This window comes from Panulirus ornatus, chromosome 61 (assembly GCF_036320965.1).
Source record: "Panulirus ornatus isolate Po-2019 chromosome 61, ASM3632096v1, whole genome shotgun sequence".
Classification (NCBI taxonomy): domain Eukaryota; kingdom Metazoa; phylum Arthropoda; class Malacostraca; order Decapoda; family Palinuridae; genus Panulirus; species Panulirus ornatus.
In genome coordinates, this window is record NC_092284.1 from 2,933,706 (window position 1) to 2,946,205 (window position 12,500).

A 12,500-nucleotide genomic window follows, 5' to 3' on the forward strand; every position below is an offset into this window, starting at 1 on the left:
AGAGAGAGAGAGAGAGAGAGAGAGAGAATATGAGCTCAGTTAAATGAGGCAGTTGGGTGATTAGCAGAACTACGGGTCGTAATGAGGCTCAGGGTGGAGGGGGGGGGGGAGGAAGGGGGGGCTGGTTTAATTAGCAAAGGATTTAATGAGGAAAAAAAAATAACGACAAAGAAACGAAGAGGAAGATTTAAATGTAAATTTATACGAAGAGAAGAGAGAAAAGTTGCGGAGAGAGAGAGAGAGAGAGAGAGAGAGAGAGAGAGAGAGAGAGAGAGAGAGAGAGAGAGAGAGAGAGAGAGAGAGAGAGAGAGATAATGTGTAGATTATCTATATAGAATTTTAAATGCTAATTGGGTGGCCAGGTTGATGGTCGAGACAACACAATGTCATCCCACAGTAGGGTCGGGTAGGGGGGTGGGTGGGGTCGTCTTAAGGTCCCTATTCTCCGTAAATAACGTGGGAATCTCGACTTAAAGACCCAAAAATATTCAAATTTGTTTTTCCAGTCTTTAAAAACATATCAAAAATTGGGACTTAAAAATATTTAATAAAAATTCCAGTTTAAAAACCTAAATTGTAATTTAAAAATTAATTTCTTCATGTTTCTAAATTTCTTTTCAACCTTCAAAACCTAATTTTCAAAGATTTCCTAAATTCAAAACCTGGTTTTAAAAACCTTTTTTGAGTTTCAAACGTAATAGATAAAAAAATTCCATTTCAATGGTTGATATCTTTTTAAAAATCAAAAACTATATAAATTTCGAACTTGGCTTAAAATCCATTTTAATGGTTGATATCTTTTTAAGAAATAAAAACTATATAAATTTCGAACTTGGCTTAAAAATATGATGTAATGTAAGACTTCATTTCACAATAAGGTTTGTGGACAGTAGAGAACCACAGGCGAATTTCCACACAGAGAAAGGCCAAGTTTGAATGGAAAATAAACATGCAAATTTCTCCCATTCACATAACAGTTAATGTGTCAGGTGAATGTATTGACACATGAATACAACACTAATGACCCTTACATGATAATATGTATGACGGTTCTGATACATACACATAAACACACACATATACACATACATACACATACACACACACACATACATACACATACATACACATACACACACATACACATACACACACACATACACATTCACACACACACACATACACAAACACACACATAAACACACACACACACATACACATTCACACATACACACACACATACACATTCACACATACACAAACACATACACATACACATACACACACACACCGACCCACAAATCACCCCCCCCCCCAATCATCACCTGAGGGAATCATACATACATACATACATATGTATAAAAAACACGACATGTAACAAGAGGGATGGAGTGTGTGGGCGGGCATGTGTACCATGATGGATGGGGAGGTGTAAAATGTGGGGTGTTCACAATGAAGTAATAACCAGTTGGGTGTCAGACACACACACACACACACACACACATACACACACACACACATACACACACACACACACACACACATACACACACACACACACACACACACACACATGATCATGTTACATCTAGCCAGAGATGATAGTGGCCGGCCACAGTGATCCATTATAATTTACTCTCTGCTTGGTGAAGGGAAGGAGGGGGGAAGGGGGGGGCCCACTCCCAGCACCTCCCTACCCCCTCCACTTAACCCCATCCCCCCACTGAACCCCCCCCCTCCCCCTTCTCTGTGGGTAAATCGGTTCCAAATTCAGTTTTCCATGATAGAAGTGAATGAGATGAACATATTCATGGATATATTGGTTCATATATATATATATATATATATATATATATATATATATATATATATATATATATATATATATATATATATATTATTTATTTATTTTGCTTTGTCGCTGTCTCCCGCGTTAGCGAGGTAGCGCAAGAAAACAGACGAAATAATGGCCCAACCCGCCCACATATATATATATATATATATATATATATATATATATATATATATATATATATATATATATATATATATAACACTATTCGCTATTTCCCGCATCAGCGTGGTAGCGTTAAGAACAGAGGACTGAGCCTTAGAGGGAATATCCTCACTTGGCCACCTTCTCTGTTCCTTGTTTTGTAAAATCAAAAACGAGATGGGAAGATTTCCAGCCCCCCCCCCCCCCCGCTCCTTCTCCTCTTTTATTCGCCTTCTTTTCACACCATCTTTCCTACAGAATACCCAGGGCAGTAGACCCCTCTCCATTGTTGCACCCTCTTTGTTATGCTCCTGCCGGCTGGTGAGCCGGAGGGAGCGGTGGGGTGGGAAATGAACCCACTGCTTCACTATTGGCTTCCATCTCATCTACAACTGCTCACTCAATATTACATGTAATCTACAATTACATTGGTACAAAAAAAGGTAATTCAAAAATAATTCACAAAAAATAATCACCTCTTTTGTTATTTTCCATTACGTTTCCTATATTCCCCTTCTATATATATATATATATATATATATATATATATATATATATATATATATATATATATATATATATATATATATATATATACATATATATCTTTTTCTGGGGGGGGGAGGTGGAGGCTATAGCTTTTAATAAAGTTAAGCTGGATGGAGGGAGCGAGGCCAGCTATACTGGTAGAGAGAGAGAGAGAGAGAGAGAGAGAGAGAGAGAGAGAGAGAGAGAGAGAGAGAGAGAGAGAGAGAGAGAGAGAGAGACCTCCCAGGCAGGTTTTTACCCCCGCACACCCACACCTTGCATGGGCAGTACCTCAACCAGTTTGCCTTGACATGACCCTCCCCCCTCCCCTCCCCCCTCCCCCCTGGTGTACAGAGGAGGTTGGGTTAACACAACGAGACCGAAACATGTACAGAACACGTCTCATAGGACGGGAACCACGTGGCTTGTGTGTGTGTGTGTGTGTGTGTGTGTGTGTGTGTGTGTGTGTGTGTGTGTGTGTGTGTGTGTGTTGTGTGTGTGTATGTGTGTGTGTGTGTGTGTGTGTATGTATGTATGTGTGTGTGTGTGTGTGTGTGTGTGTGTGTGTGTGTGTGTGTGTGTGTGTGTTTGTTGTGTGTGTGTGTGTGTGTGTGTGTGTGTGTGTGTGTGTGTGTGTGTGTGTGTGTGTGTGTGTGTGTGTGTGTGTGTGTAATAACGGGAAAGGTGTGCGAGAGAGAGAGAGAGAGGAGAGAGAGAGAGAGAGAGAGAGAGAGAGAGAGAGAGAGAGAGAGAATGTATTCACAGCATACCACAGACATACAGACACACACATGGACATACATATATACAGACAGACAGACAGACACACAGACATACAAATACATAAAAAGACAGACAGACAGACAGACACACACACACACACACACACACACACACACACACACACACACAAACACACACAGTCAAACATTTAAGAATGTTAAATTGCTAACTACCCATTACCAGACACATCTTTGTTATATTATAATTTGACAAATGACACACCACACCCCCATTTTTTTACCCCCCCATGAACAACACCCTTCACAAAGTAAATGATTTATACAATATATATACATACGTAAATATAATTAATTACCTAATTACATTCTGATAATGTAATCTGTATGATGGATTTGTGTCTTAATCAATCATGGACAACAATATGTTTGTACAAACTCATTATCTCACAGTTAACACTTCATTTCCATAATGGAGACAGATGAAGACTCGTATCTATCATCATTATTGACAAATAAAGAAAACGTAATGTAAGACTACGTAAAGAAATTCTTACGTCTATTAACACTTATAATTTATCATGATATTTATCATCGATAATTGATATTTAAATTGGAAAATTATAGGAATAAGATGGATCTAAAATAAGACAAATATAAATGTACAGAAGGGAAATAATAATAATAATAATAATAATAATAATAATAACAATAATAATAATAATAATAATAACAATAATAATAATAATAATAATAATAATGATAATGATAATAATAATAATAATAATGATAATGATAGTAATTATAATAACTATAAGAATCATTACAATAATAATAATAATCATTATTACAATAATAATAATAATAATAATAATAATAATAATAATAATAATAATGATAATAATAATAATAATAGTGATAATAATAATCATTATTAGAATAATAATAATAATAATAATAATAATAATAATAATAATAATAATAATAATAATAATTCTTATTATTATTATGATAATCATAATAACCAGCCCCCCCTTACCCCCCCAGACTCAATCCGAACATCAATAATTCGGATAATCGCGAGTACTGGTGTGTGTCCAGATCACCGGATGAGAGAGAGAGAGAGAGAGAGAGAGAGAGAGAGAGAGAGAGAGAGAGAGAGAGAGAGAGAGAGAGAGAGAGTTTCCCACAGTGTATAAAGTGAGAGCCCCATCTTACATTACCTCATTGCGTCACCCTTGCAGACTATATTCTCCCCCTCTCCCCACTCTTTCCTCCTCTCCCCACCCTCTCCTCCCCTCCCCTAACCCCACCCTCTCCTCTCTCTCCCCATCCTCTCCTTTCCTCCCCCTAACCCCACCCTCTCCTCTCTCTCCCCACTCTCTCCTTTCCTCCCCTCACCTCCCTACCCTCTCCTCTCCTCCTCCTCTCTCCCCACCATCTCATCTCCTACTCCTCTCTCCCCACCCTCTCCTCTCCTCCCCTAACCCCACATTCTCCTCTCCTCCCCTCTCTCCTTTCCTCCCCCTCTCTCCCCACCCTCTCCTTTCCTCCCCCTCTCTCCCCACCCTCTCCTCCCCTCCCCTAACCCCACCCTCTCCTCTCTCTCCCCACCCTCTCCTTTCCTCCCCTCACCTCCCTACCCTCTCCTCTCTCCCCACCATCTCATCTCCTCCCCTCTCTCCCCACCCTCTCCTCTCCTCCCCTAACCCCACATTCTCCTCTCCTCCCCTCTCTCCTTTCCTCCCCCTCTCTCCCTACCCTCTCATCTCCTCGTCCTCTCTCCCCACCCTCTCCTTTCCTCCCCCTCTCTCCCTACCCTCTCCTCTCCTCGTCCTCTCTCCCCACCATCTCATCTCCTCCTCCTCTCTCCCCACCCTCTCCTCTCCCCACACTGACCCACCTTCGTGGTGATGACCCCAGGCTCTGACCTCTGGTGGGGAGATATAATCCCCCCTCCCCTCCCCCCCCTGACCTCGATCTGTACCCGGGTGTGAGAAACGACAGAAAACGGGAAGGGTGTAATCACTGTCTCCTGGGGTGACTAATTTATTCCGGTCATAATTTCCTATTAATATCTCTGGGAACTTGATGATATTTGACCACAGGAATATTTCTGGCGCTACGGGTATTTCCATTGTGGCGATGTATATTGATTTTCCAAGAGGCCGGTTTATATAAATCATCGACAATATATATATATATATATATATATATATATATATATATATATATATATATATATATATATATATATACAATCTACCTCAACTTGCAACATTCTTCAAACTCTCTCTCTCTCTCTCTCTCTCTCTCTCTCTCTACCTTAACTCTGCCATTAAACCACACCCTTCAATACAACCGGTATATAAACATCTTACATACAAGGGCGTGACCTTTGACCTGACCCCCCCTCCCTGGGAATCATAAGATTCGAACCAGTTCCAATACCTCTCTCTCTCTCTCTCTCTCTCTCACACACACACACACACACACACACACACACACACACACACACGCACGCACGCACGCACATTGAACAGCAGTTACGAAATACACAAGTAAACAACAAAGACAACAAAAAAACAAACAAGAAAATCCGGTCATGATTAACAACAGATTCTCTCTCTCTCTCTCTCTCTCTCTCTCTCTCTCTCTCTCTCTCTCGAACCCCGTGTCCTCCAGTTTGAGGAATCGAGGTTACGTCTTACGAGAGCCAGCCTTTCCGCCACAGAGACACAGACACACACACACACACACACACATGGCGCGTGACCTCTGACCTTACCGTGACCGGATGCCAGGTATGCTCCTTCCCCTTTGTCTCTCACGTGGCTAATTACACACGCTAATTACTTTTACCAATCATCTCTGATTAACTTTGTGATGGTTTACAAACCACGGCTCAGGAAACATTCCTTGGTTATCAGGTCAAAGTTCAACTTTTTGTATGTATGTATCTCTCTCTCTCTCTCTCTCTCTCTCTCTCTCTCTCTCTCTCTCTCTCTCTCTCTCTCTCTCTCTCTCTCTGTCTCTCTCTCTCTCTCTCTCTCTCTCTCTCTCTCTCTCTCTCTCTATATATATATATATATATATATATATATATATATAGTACAGTCGTTGAGATGCATAGGTATGTATATTTGCGTGTGTGGACGTGTATGTATATACATGTGTACGTGGGTGGGTTGGGCCATTCTTTTGTCTGTTTCCTTGCGCTACCTCGCTAACGCGGGAGACAGCGACAAAGTATAATAATAATAATAATAATAATAATAATAATAATAATAATAATAATAATAATAATAATAATAATATATATACATATGTGTGTGTGTGTGTGTGTGTGTGTGTGTCTGTGTGTGTGGAGTAGGATTCGAACCGTTACCATTTGGGTGGGAGCTGGGGACGCTGACTAGTTGAGACTCCATAGTAAAGTCGCTTGTGTCCCCGGCTCCTATATAAATGTTACCGGTTCGAATCCTGCTCAGGAGGGCATTTTATATATTGTCCAAGACAATCACATGTTTACCAAATGGCGTCGTAGCTTCGTGTCTTCGATGTATATCAAGTGACTGTTATATTTCTCTCTTGTGTCTCCCCTGATGATGATGTGATTATGACACGAAAGTGCACTTGGGCAACTTATCCTGTTTCATTTTCCCCCTAGTGGACTCATAGCAATATATATCCCCCGTTCATGTCTTCACGCCATTACCCCAAAACAATATAATAGGTTGTCTTACGGGTTTAATCACGTATAATACGAGAATTAAAGTAATTACGTGGGTCATATTATTTTCATACACATCTCAGAAAGTTATATTCGGGAAGGGTTGAACAATGTACATAAAAATTAATACACATATCTACATATAAACATAATAACCTTACAACATTATTATTATCATTATTCTTATTATCATTATTATTATTATTATTATCATTAATATTATTATTATCATTATTAATAGAAAAAATTTAATTAAAATCAAATTTATTCTAAAAAATTTGGATTTTTTTTGGTCGCTGGAAAAATTTCATCGTAAATTTGATTTTTAAAATTTTGAATAATTTTTCTTAGGTGGATTTTGAAGTGATATAATAGTCAGTTGTATATAAACAAAAACTTTGAAATGTGAATTTTTGAGATAATTTTTCTAATTATATAAATTTTACGGCATAATTACCTACATAAAACTCTACAAAAGTAAGGTTAACTCTACTTAAAGATCTACTTAAGACACAACTTCACTTAAGGACTTTACTGACTATCCTTACTTAAACAAAACGTTACTTAAAAAAATCTAAGTAATGACACTTCGTAGTGACTTAAGACGAACTAAGTAAATATATGAAAGAAGCATACATAATAATTAAGAGGCATATGTTGTATGTTGGGTTATAATGTACAATAATTAATAACAACATCACAACGAAGAGTCGTACGTCGTACGTCAGTGTGAATGATCGTTACAAGCGTGGTTCGTACTTCACATTGCCACGTGTTGCCCAATTTGGATGGTTAGGTAGTTAATGATAATCCAGGAATAATTGCCCGACCGTAATACACATATACACACATACACATATACATACACACATACACACGGACACACACACACACACACACGGATACATACACACACACACATATACACACATACATACACACATACATACACACACACACACACACACACACACACACACACACACACACACACATACACACACACATACACACAAATACACACATATATATACACACACATACACACACACGCATACATACACACACATAAGCACACAAACACATACACACATGCACGAATACATGCACACACACACATACGAACACAAACACATACACACACACACACAGAGATACACACACACACACACACACACACACACACACAAACACACACACACACACACAAACACACACATACACACACCCTACAGAGGAGAGCCCCCTCCACTTGACTCCCCCCCCCTTCCCCCATCAGACAACACACAGGTTTGGATGTATCTACGAGTCCATCTGAGACGAGGGGAGGGTGAGGGGAGGGGGGAGGAAGAGAGGCGTGGCGAGCAGGGGAGAGAGAGGGGGGGGGTGGGTTTTTTTCTCCCCCCCACCTCCCTCCTCCCCGTTATTAATGCTTCATTGATCACATGTGCAGGCAAGACAAGGTTATCCCAGCCATCAATACTGGCTCTCTCTCTCTCTCTCTCTCTCACACACACACACACAATCACAGGAGGTCAAGCTCTGACCAGATAGGAGGAAAGGGGAGGCTGGAGGACACGCGCGTGCGTGTGTGTGTGTGTGTGTGTGTGTGTGTGTGTGTGTATGTCTGTGTGTATGTGTGTGTGTGTGTGTGTGTGTGTGTGTGTGTGTGTGTGTGTGTGTGTGTGTGTGCACATATACACCCCCCCCCCCACATCTATCGCCTCTCCAATTAAACCCGAACATATAACAGCAAACATAAAAAACAAAAAGGTTTATGTTAAACCCCCATATAACAGGATTTCACTAAACCAGTTTTACCACGTTGGTTTACAACATCGTAACTAAACCTTCTGCCACGAACAGGATCGGGTTTAATTACTGGGTTTGTTTTATTTACATCTCTCGCTCTCTCGCCCCCCCCCCCCACTTATCTCCTCTCCCTCCTCTCTCTCTACGCCACACACACACACACACACACACACTCTCACTCACTCTCCCAGGCAATCACTAAAACTCTCCTTGGTCCGTTACATTACTATACCCAGGAAAGTCTAAACGTATCTGTATACAGTGAGAGAGAGAGAGAGAGAGAGAGAGAGAGAGAGAGAGAGAGAGAGAGAGAGAGAGAGAGAGAGAGAGTCTTCCCAAGAAATGGTATTCTAGCTAGTCTGTGCGAACATAAACACTCTGGGAGAGCTTTGTGGGCTGGGAGAGTGGTGGCTGGTGGGAGAGTGGATGGTGGGAGAGCGGATGGAGGGAGAGTGGATGGTGGGAGAGTGGACAGTGGGAGGGGGTATGGTGGAAGCGGATGGTGGGAGAGTGGATGGTGTGAGAGTGGATGATGTGAGAGTGGATGATGGGAGAGTGGATGGTGGGAGAGTGGATGGTGTGAGAGTGGATGATGGGAGAGTGGATGATGGGAGAGTGGATAGTGGGAGGGGGGTATGGTGGGAGAGTGGATGATGGGGGAGTGTCTTTCCGCCCTTCCAACCATAGAAAATGGAAAGTGGGACAACAAAGGAAGAGCTATACAGAATCAGGTAGACAGATAGATAGATGAAGATATAGACGAGTCTATCTATCTGTTTATCTACCAGCGTATCTGTGGACCCAACCGTGGTCATGTCTGTAAATAGAGAGAAGAGAGAGAGAGAGAGAGAGAGAGAGAGAGAGAGAGAGAGAGAGAGAGAGAGAGAGAGAGAGAGAGAGAGAGAGAGAGCTCTGGGAGTATACCTCAATTTTCAGCTGATTGGATGAACTGAGGAAGCTGCTAGTACTTTCATATGTCAGGCAGACAGTATGTGTTGCCACTCTAAAAAAAAAAAAAAAAAGAGGGTGGGTTGCCCACTTTCCCATGAAATGGGTGTCCGGCCCAATTACGCGCAGGTTCGATGAACTGGTCCACAATTACCTGATTATTCCCATTAATACGTTCCTTCGTAATACAGAAAGCCAAGATGTGGTTTACCTGTACTACTCTACAGCTAACTGGGTTTAGTATACATCTAAATGGTTTTAGTTTACCTGTAATAGGTTTTAAGTCGTTTAGTCTACAGCTAATTGGGTCTAGTATACATCTAACTGGTTTTAGTTTACCTGTAATAGGTTTTAAGTCGTTTAGTCTACAGATAATTGGGTTTAGTATACATCTAAGTGGTTTTAGTTTACCTGTAATAGGTTTTAAGTCGTTTAGTCTACAGCTAATTGGGTTTAGTATACATCTAACTGGTTTTAAAATACCTGCAATAGGTTTTAAGTCGTTTAGTCTACAGCTAATTGGGTTTAGTATACATCTAACTGGTTTTCACTCTACCTCTTACTAGGTTTAGTATACATCAAATAAGGCATTGCCTTCAGGGTTTAGTATACATGAAACTGGTTTAAGAATACATTTGGTCGGTTTTACTATCCATTCGGCTTAAGCATCCATTGAATCGGGTTTAGTATACGTTTAATTGGGTTTAATGTGCACCTATTTGGGTTTAAGGATGAATTGGTAAACATGGGGACCTGAGATTTTAGGTTTTTCATAGCATTTCGTGTGTGAGTGATCAATATAAGAAATGGTTTAATAACCAGGTAATTGTAAGCATTTTAGTACAGTATTAAACTATTCAACAGTTATCAAATATTTATTTATTATATAAATGAAGTTAATCATTTAGAGCAAGAGAAATAACGAATTTATTGGTAAAGTGTTTTTCTTAACTAAAGATTCAGTTTTCAATATATATATATATATATATATATATATATATATATATATATATATATATATATATATATATATATATATATATATATATATATATTGGAAAGGATTACAATTTTGCGCGTGATCAAGATATTGCTATGAGTCCACTAGGGGGAAAATGAAACAGGATAAGTTGCCCAAGTGCACTTTCGTGTAATAATCACATCATCAGGGGAGACACAAGAGAGAAATATAACAGTCACTTGATATACATCGAAGAGACGAAGCTACGACGCCATTTGGTATACATGTGATTGTGATTATGACACGAAAGTGCACTTGGGAACTCATCGTGCTTCATTTTCCCCCTAGTGGACTCATAGCAATATATATATTCCAGATGTTCCAGTAGTGTTCTGGAACATCCAGTAAGACGGTCTGGAACTTAAGCTTAAAAAACAACACCAGTGTAAGCTAACCTGTGGCCAGCGTGGCTCAAGCTTATCTTCTCTCGTGCGTCATATTCCTCTCAGAAAACGGGGTCGGGTTGGCCGGCGTTCCGCAGGTCTCCTTGCTGGGTCCATTTTCTAATTCTTTGATATGACCTAGAAAACGTACCGAGTCAGACACATCTCATTCAACCACTAACATAGGAAGGTGAGCTTAATGCAAATATCATGTGATTGACATAATTACCATGGGACAATTGATGGAAATTATGGCAGGGTTCCATCACTGGGGGGGGAGGGAAGAGGTGGGGGGGGGAGTGATGGTTCAGGGCAATTAGAGTTTAAGAGGAGGGGAGGGGAGGGTGGGGGAGGTTAATATGGGGAGCAGGAAACTGCGGTATATCATTAGTTCATTTGTTGATAATAATCTGTCTCCTCCCCGAACTGGCTTAGTCCCCTCCCCCCCCCCGGAAATATCCTCCCCAACACACTCCCACGCTGAGACTACCTCCCATGTGCTACACCCACACACATACACACACACACACACACGTACACACACACATACATACATACACATACACACACACACACACACACACACACACATACACACACACACACACACACACACACACACACACATACACACACACACACACATACACACACACACATACACACACACACACACATACACACACACATACATACATACACATACACACATACACACACACACACATACACATACACACACACATACACACATACATACACACACACATACACACACACACACATACACACATAAAACATACACACACATACACACACACGCGAGCTTAAAATACCTCAATCTATCTATCTATCTATCTATCTATCTATCTATCTATCTATATATATATATATATATATATATATATATGCAAGTAAGGTCGACATGGCCGCCTCTGCCAGCCGTACGATGCATCCCCTCCTCCCTCACCATATAACACAAACCAACGCTATATCACCTTACACTCACACGTACGTATATGTACATTCTCTACATATCAATATCTATCCCACAATAAACGATAAATATTTCGGCATTTAACGTATAATTAGCAATGAAAATAATGTTAACACATATCCTGAAACATTCAATCATAAAGTGATATCTGGCAACCATTACTACTATTCTTTATCTTCACTTTTATCTTTTGATATGGAAAGAAATCTTGATAAATAATGATAAAGAAATAACGAACAGATACTAAGACATGTTTTTTTTTCATTCGAACTGTGTAAGAATAAATGACGTAGTTTAAATTGAAGTTTAAATTTCAAACGTAAAAATATGACATGTTAGATT

General features: G+C 40.1%; 1 protein-coding gene across 1 annotated transcript in view; it reads right to left on the minus strand.

The window, feature by feature from the left end:
- tna (Zinc finger MIZ domain-containing protein tonalli) overlaps positions 1-12,500 on the minus strand; it is a 337,240-nt gene that overhangs the window by 231,513 nt on the left and 93,227 nt on the right. The window contains exon 4 of the mRNA XM_071696809.1: positions 11,174-11,299. The gene's annotated coding sequence lies outside the window, so the exon portion shown is untranslated. The remainder of the gene's footprint in view (positions 1-11,173; positions 11,300-12,500) is intronic.